Source organism: Musca autumnalis, unplaced genomic scaffold (assembly GCF_047663935.1).
Source record: "Musca autumnalis isolate F117 unplaced genomic scaffold, ASM4766393v1 scaffold_3, whole genome shotgun sequence".
NCBI lineage: Eukaryota > Metazoa > Arthropoda > Insecta > Diptera > Muscidae > Musca > Musca autumnalis.
Window position 1 is genome coordinate 176,328,351 of NW_027411866.1, and position 14,166 is coordinate 176,342,516.

General features: G+C 34.1%; 1 protein-coding gene across 1 annotated transcript in view; it reads left to right on the forward strand.

The window, feature by feature from the left end:
- Window positions 1–12,547, forward strand: part of LOC141398527 (uncharacterized) — a 55,731-nt gene extending 43,184 nt beyond the window's left edge. The window contains exon 2 of the mRNA XM_073975856.1: window positions 11,266–12,547. The gene's annotated coding sequence lies outside the window, so the exon portion shown is untranslated. The remainder of the gene's footprint in view (window positions 1–11,265) is intronic.
- Window positions 12,548–14,166: the final 1,619 nt, after the last annotated feature.

Consider the following 14,166-nt stretch of genomic DNA (forward strand, 5'->3'; position numbering starts at 1 on the left):
GAAGTGCCATCAGTTGAAATTATTTGAAACTGGTATCTTGCTACAAATTAGTAAATGTCTATTGGACAAAAGGATTTTTCTGTTGAATTTTTATGTTTTGTTCGACCTTTCGAAAGTTAATAAAATAAAGATTATTATGTAGCTTGAGGTCAATGTTTATATTTTAATTATCACATATTATTTCCAATATTTCAAAATTACAATGAATTTTATGTTCAGGGATTTTTCTGTCGATTACTCTTTGAATAAAACCAGAAGAAAACTTAATAGAAACCCACAGCAATTGTATTTTGGGAAGTACTTTTAATGGATGCACCTTTCTAGAAATTTTAATTTTTCCTCCTTCGGTAAAGGACTTTGTGACGACAAACGAAATCTAAAAACTGATCGGAAACAGGTTCTTCTTCGTCAAAATCTCACCAAGTACCACTCGGCTTTGCGAACAGGAATATACCCTGAGCCTGTGTGAATTGAAACTTTCATCTGTGGACAGTTCGAATAGCGGCTACACAGCCTAAATCCTTTAACCCAAAAACTAGGTATTAGGAGATTTTCAGAAATTTGTAGCCATTTTCGGACGTATGAACTTGCAAACAAAATATGGATTTGTATCATTGATCACAAATGTTGCGGAGGAGGTGTGGAGAAATGGACCGTACCGACATAGTTCATTTTGGGAGTAGATCTTATTTTGAGAGTCATTCCTTTTAAAAGATATTGCGCCCACCAGTCATTTCAATTCGCCACAGTATAATTTTCCCCTTTTGGATCCTTATGTCATGGACTTGCACACGAAAACTTAATACCGCTCTAAGCACATGGAATACCTTCAGTAAAATTGTTTAAATATCCTCAAATATACCTTATACTGCACTTAAACAACTATTTTGAAGGTTTGTGAGGGAGGTACCCCAGTATGGCCCATTTTCGGGCAAAAACTAAATTTGGAAAAAATATTACTAAATCCAAAGTTTGTACCAAATCTGTTGCTCTGTTCAAGAAAATTCGCGGATACCACTTTAGCTAAAATTCTTGAAATTTGAGGCTCGCTGAAATATTTGGAGAAACAAAGTTTGGACCAACGCAGTATCCGGTTCGAAAGTTGTCGTGCGCACTAGCCACTACACATGATCTTTACAGCTTTCGGGCCATTTTCTCTGAAAGTATAGACTTGCCTCTGAAAAACTTGTACTGTAGTAATAGGGGCCCCGAAAATACTTGTTGCAAAACAGCAAAGGGTTTCCAGAGAGTTCTTTTTATTTATTAATTTATTTATTTCATATTTTTACTTATAACTAGACAGCGGAATCCTATGCAAATGCATATATGGTTAGAATGGTCGCAGAGTAAATTTGAATAGACAGAAACTCGAATTAGGCCCAGAAATTTTTGCATTTTTTGCATATCGTGCATATTTTGACATATTTGTACATATCTGTATAAAATGAGCATATGCAAAACCATATGCAAAAATATATTCAAGGATTTGTGGTCTAAATATCCCACCGAAATGGCTGAAATTTGGTATTAAGTCACGTTAGGGGTATGCAACTTTACAACTGAAATCTGTCCGCATAGGTCCACGTCTTCATATAGCCCCCATAGATTGGTACCTTCGGATTTCTGGTATTTTGAAGGTTGTGCCCTCAATATCCCTCCGAAATTATCGGTATAGGTCCACGTCTTCATATAGCCCCCATAGATTGGTACCTCCCGATTTTCGGTATTTTGAAGGTTATGGCCTCAATATCCAACCGAAATGACTGAAATTTGGCATTTTGTCTTCGTTGTGGGTAAAAAAAATTAACACCTACAAGTTGGCCGGTTTATGTTCAGGCCTTCATATAGCCCCCATAGAACGATACCTCCCAATTTTCGGCATTTTGAAGGTTGTGGCTGTGGTTATACATTTCTCTATTTTATTGACTTGTCTGAAGAGAGTTTTAAACAGAAAAATTTTACACACAAACATTTTTGTACCTATTATTGAAATATTTGTTGCATAAGAAAATATGTAAAATGCATAAATTTTGCATATGCAAAAATATATGCATTTTGCATTTGTCATATGTTTCGATTGCAATATAATCAGAAGCCAAAAATATGCCCAGTCCCAAAATTTGACATGAATCGGACCAAAAATAGGGGTTGCATAAAATTCCGCTGTCTACTTATAACAAAATTATTAGCATAAATAAGGCATGATTATTGAGGTCTTAAGCTTAAATAGCTTATCCAGAGATGTCTTAAACTGCACTTCGCTGAAAATTTTTAAATACTCTGCGGAAGCTTCCCGAAAGAGTAGATCGATATGACACATCTTCGAAGTTGATCAAAATTTTGACAAAATATAACGAATGCCAAATTTTGGACCGAATCGGTTTATCTGTTTGAGAATGAATTATCGTGCTCTCCAGGCAGCTACCCAGACGAACGGACATAGCTAAGACGACTCCCAGTTTTCTGAAACAGATTCCTTCCAAACACACTTTGGCCCTAAAACCATTATTTCGATGAGGCACATTTTGGCTAAAGGCTGTCTATTAACAGATGCACGATTTGGCGACAGAATTTGTCATTTACATAACCGCGATTAGGTGCTAGAACTTCTTTTATGGATAGACTAACTATCATTAGTTCTCGGCCTTCAGAAATTCTTTGTGATAAGTAGACATCGGATTTTTGCATATTTTTGAAAATTATAACAAGATATTTGAAAATTCAATGTTATGATATTTCTAAGGTTTTCCGATTGTATTCGCTTTCTTTTGGTCTTACCGAAGTGATATAACTGAATTTCATAACATTCACTGTAGTTGTGAATTATTTGATAAATGATACGCCCAAAAATATATGGGATTATTAATATATTCATTGTTTTGACCATATATTAACTGTGACATATTGTCAAAAAAGTTCTAAAAACGAGATAAAATTTGCCAAGAGGTCTTACGCCATTTGTTTTTAAAAATAGTAATGAAAATTATTTCATCAGTAAAATAAGTCTAAAATAAGGTTTATATCTTTGATAAATAAGACATTTTCGCTAACATGAACTTTCAAAATTTTGGTCAGGTGGGCCCCCCCCGAAATGAAATCCTGGCTACGTCCCTGGGTCGAGAGAATACAAAATTGTGTTTTTTTGTTTTTTAATTGTATATGAAAACAAATTATTGCATTTATAAACAATTTCTTGACTACACCGCACCAAATCGTCCCTCTTACTGATAATAATATTTTTGTTTTTTTCTGTAAGTAACAACCACTAGAAATTCAATTTTATGATGGAAAGTTCATGCATTGAACTCCAGCAACGCTGGTTTTTAATATTTCCAGAATTGAAGGGGAGGTGGTATGCAATAAACGATGATTCAGCTTGGCTTTAACATTTTAAAATGTATGTTCATGTTTTCTTTTATTGCAGGCCAAGCTTTCAATCTCAATGAAATGTTAGAAACCTAAAGTCTATAAAAACCAGTAAGGAAAGGATCAAAGTCGGGCTGGGCCGACTATATAATACCCTACACCACTGTGAATATGTAAAATATATATGGGAGCTAAATCCAAATCAGAGCAGATTTCGATATAATTTTTCACATTTATTTGTAGACCAAATTCCGTCACATAGTGAAAATTTCATCAAAATTTGACATATATAGCGTGTTTCGTGTATCAAATACCTCAAATCGGTCGAAAATATATATGGGAGTTATATCCAAATCTGAACCGATTTCGATATGATTTAGCACAGTTATTTCTAGAGTAACCACCGTCACACATCCCAAATTTCATTGAAATCGGACAAATATAGCGTGTTTCGTGACTCAAATACCTCAAATCTGCCTAAATATATATGAGAGCTATATCCATATCTGAACCGATTTCGATATAATTTGGCACACTTATTTCTAGGCCAAATCCCGGCAAACATTCCAAATTTTATTGAAATCGTACATACATAGCGCGTTTCCTGCATCAAATACCATAAAACCGATTTTGATATTATTTGACACACTTATTTCTAGACAAAATTCCGTCGCACATTCCAAATTTCATTGAAATCGGACATATATAGCGTGTTTTTCGTGCGCCAAATGCCTTAAATCGAGCGAAGATATATATGGGGGCTATATCCAAATCTGAACCGATTTTTACCAAAATAAATAGCGTTCGTCCTTTGGCCAAAAAAACTATCTTCCCCAATTTTCATTCGAATCGGACAATAAATGCGACTTGTACTTTTTTTTACAAAAATACATGGACAGACGGACATGCGTAAATCGACTCAGAAAGTGATTCTATGTGTATCCCTAAAAGGAACTATGGGTCTATCTCGTTTCCTTTTGCATGTTACAAACTAACGCACAAAGACATAATACGCCTTACCACAAGGTGGTGTAGGGTATAAATATTGCGGTATCAATCTATATAAAAATATTCGATGTGGAGCTGTGAAATAAATTCAAAAAAAAAATGGTTTGCAAAAATTTACGAAAAACTCTGTTATTTTCTTATTTTTTCTGGCCTATGTATTTCCACGCAAGGAATGTCAAAAAAGCGATATTTTTATACGCTCCATCATAACATGAAGGGTATAATTAAATTTACCATTCCTTTTGTAACACATCAAAATATTCATCGGAGACCCTATAAAGTATGTATATATATTCTTGATCAGGGTAAAATTCTAAGTCGATATGACCCTGTCCGTCTGTCCGTCTATTGATATCAAGATACAGGTCGAAATTATGAAGATAAAGCTTTGTAATTTGGTACCTCCCGAATTTCGGTATTTTGAAGGTTATGGCCACAATAATCCATCGAAATGGTTGAAATATGGTACTTAGTCTTCGTTGAGGGTATTAAACTTTCCTCTCTAAATATGTAGGTATAGGTCCACGCCTTCTTATTGTCCCCATAGAAGTGTATTTCCCGATTTTCGCTTGTGGTTTCAATATTCCACCGAAATGGTTGAAATTTGGTATTTAGTCTTCATTGGGGTTAATCAACTATCCCCTTTAAATTTGTCGGTATAGCCCACGCCTTCATATAGGCCCCATAGAACAGTACGTCCCAATTTTCGGTATTTTGAAGGTTGTGGCTTCAATGTTCCACCGGAATGGAATTTGGTATTCAGTCTTCGTTGGGGGTGCAAAACTTTCCACGTGAAATTTGCCCCATAGAACTGTACCTCCCGATTTTCTGTATTTTGAAGGTCGTGGCACCACCGAAATGACTGATATTTAGTCTTCGTTGATGGTATGAAACGTTCACCCCAAAATTTTGCCGTAAAGGTCCACACTTTCATACAGCCCCCATAGAACGGTACCACCCAGTTTTCAGTATTTTGAAAGTTTGTCAAATTGTTTACCGAAATTTCTGGAATTTGGTATTTATTCTTCTCCTTAAATGAAAGGTGGTTGAGGGTATAAAAAGTTCGGGTATAAAAAGTTCGGCCGAACTTAACGCCGTTCTTACTTGTTTTCTAATTAACGGCAAAAACATGGCAGTTAGCAGTACCACATTTAAGCATCTATACATTGAGAAGAGCACCTAGCTGTCTCCAAACCAAAAAACATGAAATTAAATTGATTAACTATTTGTAATAAAACTGTGAAAAACGGGTTGCCAGCCAAGTCGGACTATAGGAAATGTTTGGAATTAAATTAGTGACATTAACATAAGTAAATAATTCGAATATAAAATTTTCCAATGATTTGCGGTATAACTGCTAGTTTTCAAGCTTAGCCTTCGTCCAGCCACTAAAATAACATTCTAATATGCCTGATGATCGGACTTAAACGCCAGTGAAACGTAACATAATGGTTGAATGTGTCCCCCACGGTGGATTCCCAATTTTTCAATGTACCTCATAGATCATAACAGCTCAACTCGAAAGAGAATTATTTCAAATACCACTATAAATTGACCTTCGCCGTGGCAAAGTATTACCTACTCCATGCAAACAGCTGCAAAATCCATACTTGGATACCAGAGACCTCCACCAAGGAAACCATAGTATGACCAAAAGTGTCGTGCCGCTACCGAAGTGAAAAATATAGGGCTACTCTACAATCAGTAACAACGCGTAGAGAGAGGTATCCGGAGAAAAGGAGAGAGGAGAAACATATCTTCCACAGGATAAGGAGAGAGATGGAAAAGCGGGAGTGTGAAAAAATCGAGATGTACAGGAGCCAGAATGAAGTCCGAAAATTCTACCAAAGAGTAAAACAACAAACTGATGGCTTTGGTACAGGCGTATCCTCCTGTAGAGACCAGCAAGGTAATCTGGTAACAGATACAGATAGCGTGCTGAGGATATGGAACGAATATTTTTCCAAACTGTTGGTATCCAATACTAGCGAAGACGACGAAGATACCACAGATCTAATCCTAGAAGATGATATTGAATGTATACCGTCTGTCAGAAGAATAATAAGGCAGAACGAGCCAAGGTGTTCAAAATCGGAGACGACACGCTGATAAGGTGTATACATCAGCTAGTTACCATCATCTGGCTGGACGAACGCTTACCCGACGGTTGGAACATGAGCATCCTGTGTCGAGCTACAAGAAAGGAGATAAGACTTTATTATCTAATTATAGGGGCATAAATATTCTCCCTATTGCTTATAAGATAGTGTTAGGACACTGGGCGAACGACTAAACCCTATGATCAACGAAATACTTGGGCTATACCACTGCGTCTTTAGACGTTAAAAATGTAGCATTGACCAGAGATGCAGATCGATAATTACCATCTTTTTTTCGATTATAAAGCAACCTTCTACAGTTCCTTACGTCCAAACCATGTCTGGATTTGGTATTCATTTGGCTTTGTAAGATGGCTGTAACTGATACCCGGTCCTCAGTTAAAACTGTTCAATACCGAACGAGGTTTCACACAAGTATGGAAGTTGGTTCACATCACTTTGGGGTAGTTAAAGACTTAGCCTACCTCGGCACCGCCACACAGTGTTTCAGGAATCGATTTTCCTGGCCAACACCACAATTTTTTGTAGGCACCGTTTGATAATTTCTATATGGGATTCGATAGTAAACATATTGAAACTAAGGAAACCAAAAAAGAAAAGAATTTCCGCAATTTTAGAAAATACGTCATTTTTGCAAATATCGGGAGAGAAATAGCTTTTTCTCGGAAACTGTAACAGATTTTGTGTTCATTTTTGTTTTTTTGTTAGGTAGGTAGGATTGTTCTTTAAGAACCATTTCAATATATTACTGTAGCTTTTACACGAAATGAGCTATTTTATTTTTCCTCAGATACTAAATTATAATGAAATTCTAACTTTTGGTGGACTAGAACTTTTAGGAAACAGCTTGGAACAAAGTTCTGTTTTCACACTATGATGATGATATACTTTACAAAAGTATATTGTAAACGCCCCGTTCCGTCCTTTAAACACTTTTTTATTTATTTATTTTTTTTGTAAAAATGTGTATTTTGCCATATAAAATATAACATATAAATTATAAAAACGCAATTGGAAAAAAATTTAATTTTCTGAAAAAATTGTTTTCAAACAATTTTTTTTTTTATTTTTTTAATTTTTCGTATTTTTATGGTTTATTGGTTTTTGACCTTTTTTAAATGGTTAGAACATATGAAAATCTAAAAAACACTCATATTTTGATGCAAAATATGAAAAAATCAAGTTTTAACTTTGACGATTTGGTCCAAAATTTGGCTATCGTCATATTTTTTCCAAACTTATTTTAAGTTCGAAGATGGCCATATCGGTCTACTGCTTCAGGTACCTCCCCACAAAAGTTCGAAAATGTTCGGAAAATTTGTGCGCACGATAACTCTTGAACGAATAACCGATTTGGTCCATACTTTGCACATCGTGAAATATGTACCAGACTTGGAGAAGGTTTCAATATGGACTCAATCGGTCCACTCCTTCGGGTACCTTGTTGTAGCAACTTATATTCAGTGCCCTCCATACGACGGTACAAGTTTCATCAGGGGCAAGGCCATACTTCCTGAGGAAATAGCCTGAAAGGTGCAAAAAACCCCTATGACACCATGTGTAGTGATTGGGCGTAAGATAACTCTCGAACGGATCTGCCGTTTCGGTCCAAAAGGTGGTCTTCGTAATATTTTGTGCAAACTAAGTTTAAGCGCGAAGGTAAGCCATATCGCTCCACTCCTTCAGGTACCTCCCCCACAAAAGTTCAAAAATGTTCGGAAAAATTGTTCGTACGGTAACTCTTGAAGGGAGTGGCCGAATTGGTCCATACTTTACACATCCTAATACATCTGCCAGATATAGATCAGGTTTAAATATGGACTATATTTGTCCACTCCCTCCGGTACCTCCCACACAAAATTTCGGATAAGTTCACTTTAAGACCTGATACCGAATCACTTTGATTTTTGTTGAAGCAACTTGCATTCGCTGCCTCAATTGCGATGGTTAAAGTTTTTTTAGGGGCAAGTCCATACTTCTTGAGAAAACAGCCCGAAGAGTGTAAAAACCCCCTATGCCACCCTATGTTGTGGCTGGAGATCCACTTCCATAACGGTCAATGTCGATCCATTCCTTTTAGTGTCTCCTCCGTAAAACTTTTGATCGTTAGACCTAATCAACATTTTTGTCGGTTCAAACGCCCAAAATGTTTAAAACCCCCTTAATACTTCCTTTTTTGGGGAAAAAATTGTTTCAATATACACTGGCAAAGCCGACTGATACTTTTTTACTTGTTTTCTTTTTTTTATAGATTTTTTCAAATTATGTTTATATAAGGATAAATAAAGAAATGGAAGATTGCCACCGGTTCAACACCACCAGAAACCTAGAAGCTTCCCATGATATTGCATTACATATTATGTTATTATTTTGTAGTATTTTTAAATCGCTGATAGTATATCAGGACTCCAAAAATTAGTAACCCAACTCACCTTATGTAGCGAATCATATGGACTAAAAATTAAAAATACTAACAAAACAAAGCTAATGATTGTTAGTAAGAAAAATCAACATAATGAAGCTAAATTAAAATAAAAAAAGCATTTGTCGAGAGGGTACATACCTTCAAATACCTGGGTGTACTTATTAATGACCAATGGGATTGCTCGAAGGAAATACGATGTCGGATAGAGATGGCAAGAGATGCATTTTTAAAATATAAGAAAATCCTTGTCAATCATGATATCGAGCCCTTCCCGCGAAAATGATGTAAGCGACAAAAACCAAATTTTACAGGAGACGGTTTTTATTGAATAACTTTTGATCTAACGAAATTTTTTTATTAAATTTTGGTACAGTTCTATCACTAAATCCCATTTACTAAAAAAATAAATAATTTCTGGAATATCTTCAATATAACGGTAATTAGTGTCGCTTACATCTTTTTCGCTGTCAAACAATCAGGCTATTACATTATCAAGTGGCGGTTACATTAAAACAATTTTACTTGAAACAAACCATTTTAAGAGTAATTCAGGTGTTTTTTTATTTTTTAATATTTATAAAAGGCAAAAACAAAAAATGAAATCAAAATAAATAAATATTGGTTGTACTTCATGAAATAGTCCAGCTTTAATCTTCTTCATCAGTTTCCGGAAGGGAGTCCATCATGGATTGCTGCTTTTTAAATTTATAAATTCTTCGTGAAATTTTGTTGGAATAATGTTTTTAAGGCAAAGATCTTTTAAGTCGTTGTATTTTTGTGTTGAAATCTGAAGTTGGTGTTTATATAAAGATTGGGGATAAATATTTAATGACAAAATTCTTCTTGTTAGCCGTGTGTTTGTGGCAATGGTTTTTGTTTCGGAGTTTTCAAAATATCCATATTTTAGGGTCACAATAGGATTGCCTTTTTCAAATATTGCACATCTCAGGCGCTGCAAGGATAATTTAGACGAATTCGGGAATATATTTTCGGAATACTGTTTCCAATTTTTAAAATCAGAATGTTTCATTGTAATACATTTATAACAAGTAGTATTTGTTCTTGAATTTGATATTATTGTATACCATTCACTTGGTGCCCAAACTGTTCTCTTACGAACAAATGATTCGATTGTGCTGTGTATGGAATCCACGGGCATCATCGTATGGCCTGGCAATAAGTATGTTATTTTAATATTGGTAACAAATGTCGATTCTTTAAGAAAATAAAACAAAGTAGCAAGCATGCTTCGGTTTCGGTTTTGGCCAGCACAGCTGTCGCAATAGAGGCTTAATTTTGAATGTGTTTTTCTTTCATCTAGAATTTTCAAATATTCAAAAATTATAGTGCATATTTCATTACAACCTCGTTTTCCATCAGCTTCTCCCCATAAAAAACAATAACCATTTCTAGTACCATTTTCATAAATACTCTCATTATAATAAGCGTATTTCCGAGAATAAAATAATGTCACATTTTTTCCGTGAGGTGTGTTCAAAACTTTTTGCAGGTCGAAGCTGGCACAAAGTACGGACGGTTCTTTTTGTTCTTTTAGAAATATTTCTTTGGATTGATTTTTATCTCTAATATGATTTTGATACGAATCGGTTTCCTTTAAAAGTAATTGCTGGTCGCGCTCAAGGTTATTAAATTTTTCACACATCAAACATTTATCATTCTTTGGTAAATGAAAACCGATATGAAAACATGTTTTAAATATGTGACGGAAAACCCTAAGGAAAGTATGTCACACTCTTTGTCCTTACTTTTGAAATGTTGTTTGTAAACATCGTACACTCCTTTTATGTTACGAAATTCTTGGGGGAGATACATTTTTTGCTTTTATTTCGGCAATAATGAGAAGGAACGGCAGGAAGCTGTTCAATGAATTTCTTTAAAACATGAACCTTTGCGGGGTCAGATTTATTATGCGGTGCAGTTCGTTTTTTCTTATCTGGGTGCACATTTGATAAATTTGACTGATTTCGAGCAGATATTAAGACATTTTGGGAGACGTGGAGAGTTTTTAACAAAAACTGCTGACATACATTAATGTCAGTATTGTTATAATTTATCATATATGTATAACTATACCGTTTTTTATTACTGCCCGATCTTCGTCTAGAAATGCTTTTTCGTGTAATACGAGCTGCAAGCCAATTCATTTGCCATGATTTGGAATCAATTCCCCAGTAAAATTCATTTATATGTTGTCGGTCTAGCTCTGAAATTTTTTGACCACACGCATTTCCACATTTTTTATTTTTGCAAGGGTTAGTTTAAACCGAATTATCTCGTTTTGGCATTGTCCTAATAATATTATGTGTTCTTCTTTTATCTTTATAGCCCCTTTTGCCTATGGTCAATTCTTCTTCCATTGAAATATCACTTTCACTATCACTATAAGGAACAAGTGCCACTGAAAATACATTTTTTTTTGTTTATTCACATTTGCAATTAGAAAATAAAGTAACTTACTTTTATAGCATTTTTTTATTCGAAAAATTATGAATTTCTTGCAATATCGTCAAATAACTAACCGTATGTAAATATGCAATTTTGATGTAAGCGACAATTCGCTGTCACCTAAAAATATAAGCAAAACAAAAAGGGCGCTTACATCAAAATTGTTTTCGCTCTACTTTCGTACATCATTTTCGCGGGAAGGGCTCGATATAAACATCGAAACAAAAGCAAGGTTTATAAAATGCTACATCTAGTCAGTTCTACTGTATGCCGTGGAGACGTGGACTATTAAAGCTGCTGATATACGACGATTGGAAGCCTTCGAAATGTGTGTCTATTGACAAGAATGAATCAAAGAAGAGAACTCATAGCTACAATCAAAAAACGAAAAACCTCATATCTGGGACACATCATGAGAAATGTAAAATATAGATTATTACAAAAAATCCTGAAAGCAACAGTTGAAGGTCGGCGTACCAGAGGCCGAAAAGAGATGACCTGGCTAAAGAACATAGAAGAATGGACAAAATATAATAATTCGGCAAACCTTCTAAATGCGGCAAGAAATAGAAACACTTTTGAGATAATTGTTAATAATTTATAAATATATAGTACTAAATAATATCAAATTTAATATGTATATAAATAAGTAAATGAAATGAACCTCGATATAATTGTATGGTTGCTTACATTCGAAAATCGAATTAGCAAATAAAGAAGAAGAGATTTTTAAATTTGTTTTGCACTCATTAAGAATTATTGCCGTCATTACAGGTTATTACGTGATAAGTAATAAGTAATAATGTTAAAATTAAACGAAATTTTTCCTGCCTATACAATAATTAAACGCTTTAAAAAATATATTATTTTGTATTTTTATAAAACTATGTATCTGTAAAATAATTGATTTGTTTTAGTTATGACTCATAATAAATTGTTTTTATAAACTAAAAGTAAAATATCTTTAAGCCGAATTAATAACGAATTCTTTTTTAAAACATTTTTTTCAAATACAAATGTTCACACAAAATGTCTCTAACGAATAACTACAAACGTAGCGAAAATCGCATGTATGTATAGAAATGTATGCTTTTCATTTACAAATGTCATAAACATCTAATTACAATTGAATTTAGAATAAAAATAAAGAAGATATTCTTTAAAATCACAAAATATATGTGTTATTATTTAACTTTTTTATTTATCAATCAATCTGCAGGTCTTCCGCACTAGAAATATGTATGTTCTTTGCCCTATTGTCGGATTGACACATAACACGAGTTAATACTTAAAGTAGACAAAGTTCACATGTACATAAAATAATATAAATTATAAATAAACTTATTGTATCACGTTTTATAAATTAAGTTTTTATAAAAATAAAATGTTCGTTTTATATGGGTTCCACTGTAAATGAATTGTCAAATTTCTACAGTGGAACCTATTGGTTATTTTTGAGTTTCGTCAAACGAATCATGTGATTCATTAGATGGCATTATTTTTATGCATATGCCACTCTTGCCAACTATTTTCAAAACTCTGACATACTTTTAGGCGTAAATAAAGAAAATCTATAATAGAAAAGTGTTGGCAATGATGGCAAATACATGAAAATAGCGCCATCTATTAAATCACATGATTCATTTGACGCATGGTAGAAGAAGAAAGGTAGGCCAAAGCTACCTTTCAAATAAATTTTTTTCTTGCACTGTTCCTAAAATTTCAATGAAGGGTTGATATTTTTCCGTTTGAAATGACGTTAATGTAATTGTCATATTAACGTCATATCAAACCAAACAAACGTAATAATTTATACATATCTTGTTGCATTTAAAATTAAAAAAAAAAATGGGACGTTGCGTTTTATGTAAAAAAATAGTTTCTAACCAAACCGGGCATTTTTTTAAAATACCAAGTGACTTCAAAAGAAAGTTGAAGTGGTCAGAGGTTTGTGGATTAGAATTTGGAAAACATGACCGCATTTGTGAAGACCACTTTTTGCCAAGAGACATAATTGTCCGAAAGACGAGATCTTCATTGATGCCAAGCGCTATACCTTTTGCTATTACAAGAAACATTCCAAAGTAAGTAAAGCTTTGGAATCCTGATTAAAATTCACGGATTTTTTTGCAGAATGAATGCATCTAACTTTACGGATGGCCAAGACGACATGGAAATTCAAATAGAGTAACGGCGCAATATTTAGATTTTTGGTCTATATAATTGAATGTATATTCCCTCGTTTTTGAATGGAAGATGAGAATATGGAAACAGAGTAAGTTCAACAGAAGTAGTTGCATGCGGAATGCGATGCGAACAATATTGTAAAACACAAAAGTTTTAAGCAAGGTGTATCACTATACAATATGTTTAAAATTTTGTGCTAATAATACGTATGTATTATTATTATTGCTCACTTGTTTTGGGTTAATATTTGTAATGTCCCCTTGTTCAACGAAGGTTCGGTCTTGGAAGTTTAATAAGTTTCATTGTCGCCCAAGTGTACTATAACAATGACTTATGTATTTTCGCTTTCCTTTGTAGCTAGGGACACAGAATTTCTAGATGGCACTGGAAATGTGCAGATTGATTCCACGCAGTGGCTTAATTGCACTCAGTCCCCTGATGATAAATACAAAGAGGAAGAAGACGATAATGCTTATTATCAAGAAGTTGAAGATTTTGAAGACAGAAATACTCTTACGGATGATGACCTGGAAAACGTAGAGGGATATGTTATTCGCAATCTTAATCTTGAAGAGTACGTAAGTCAAGAAAACT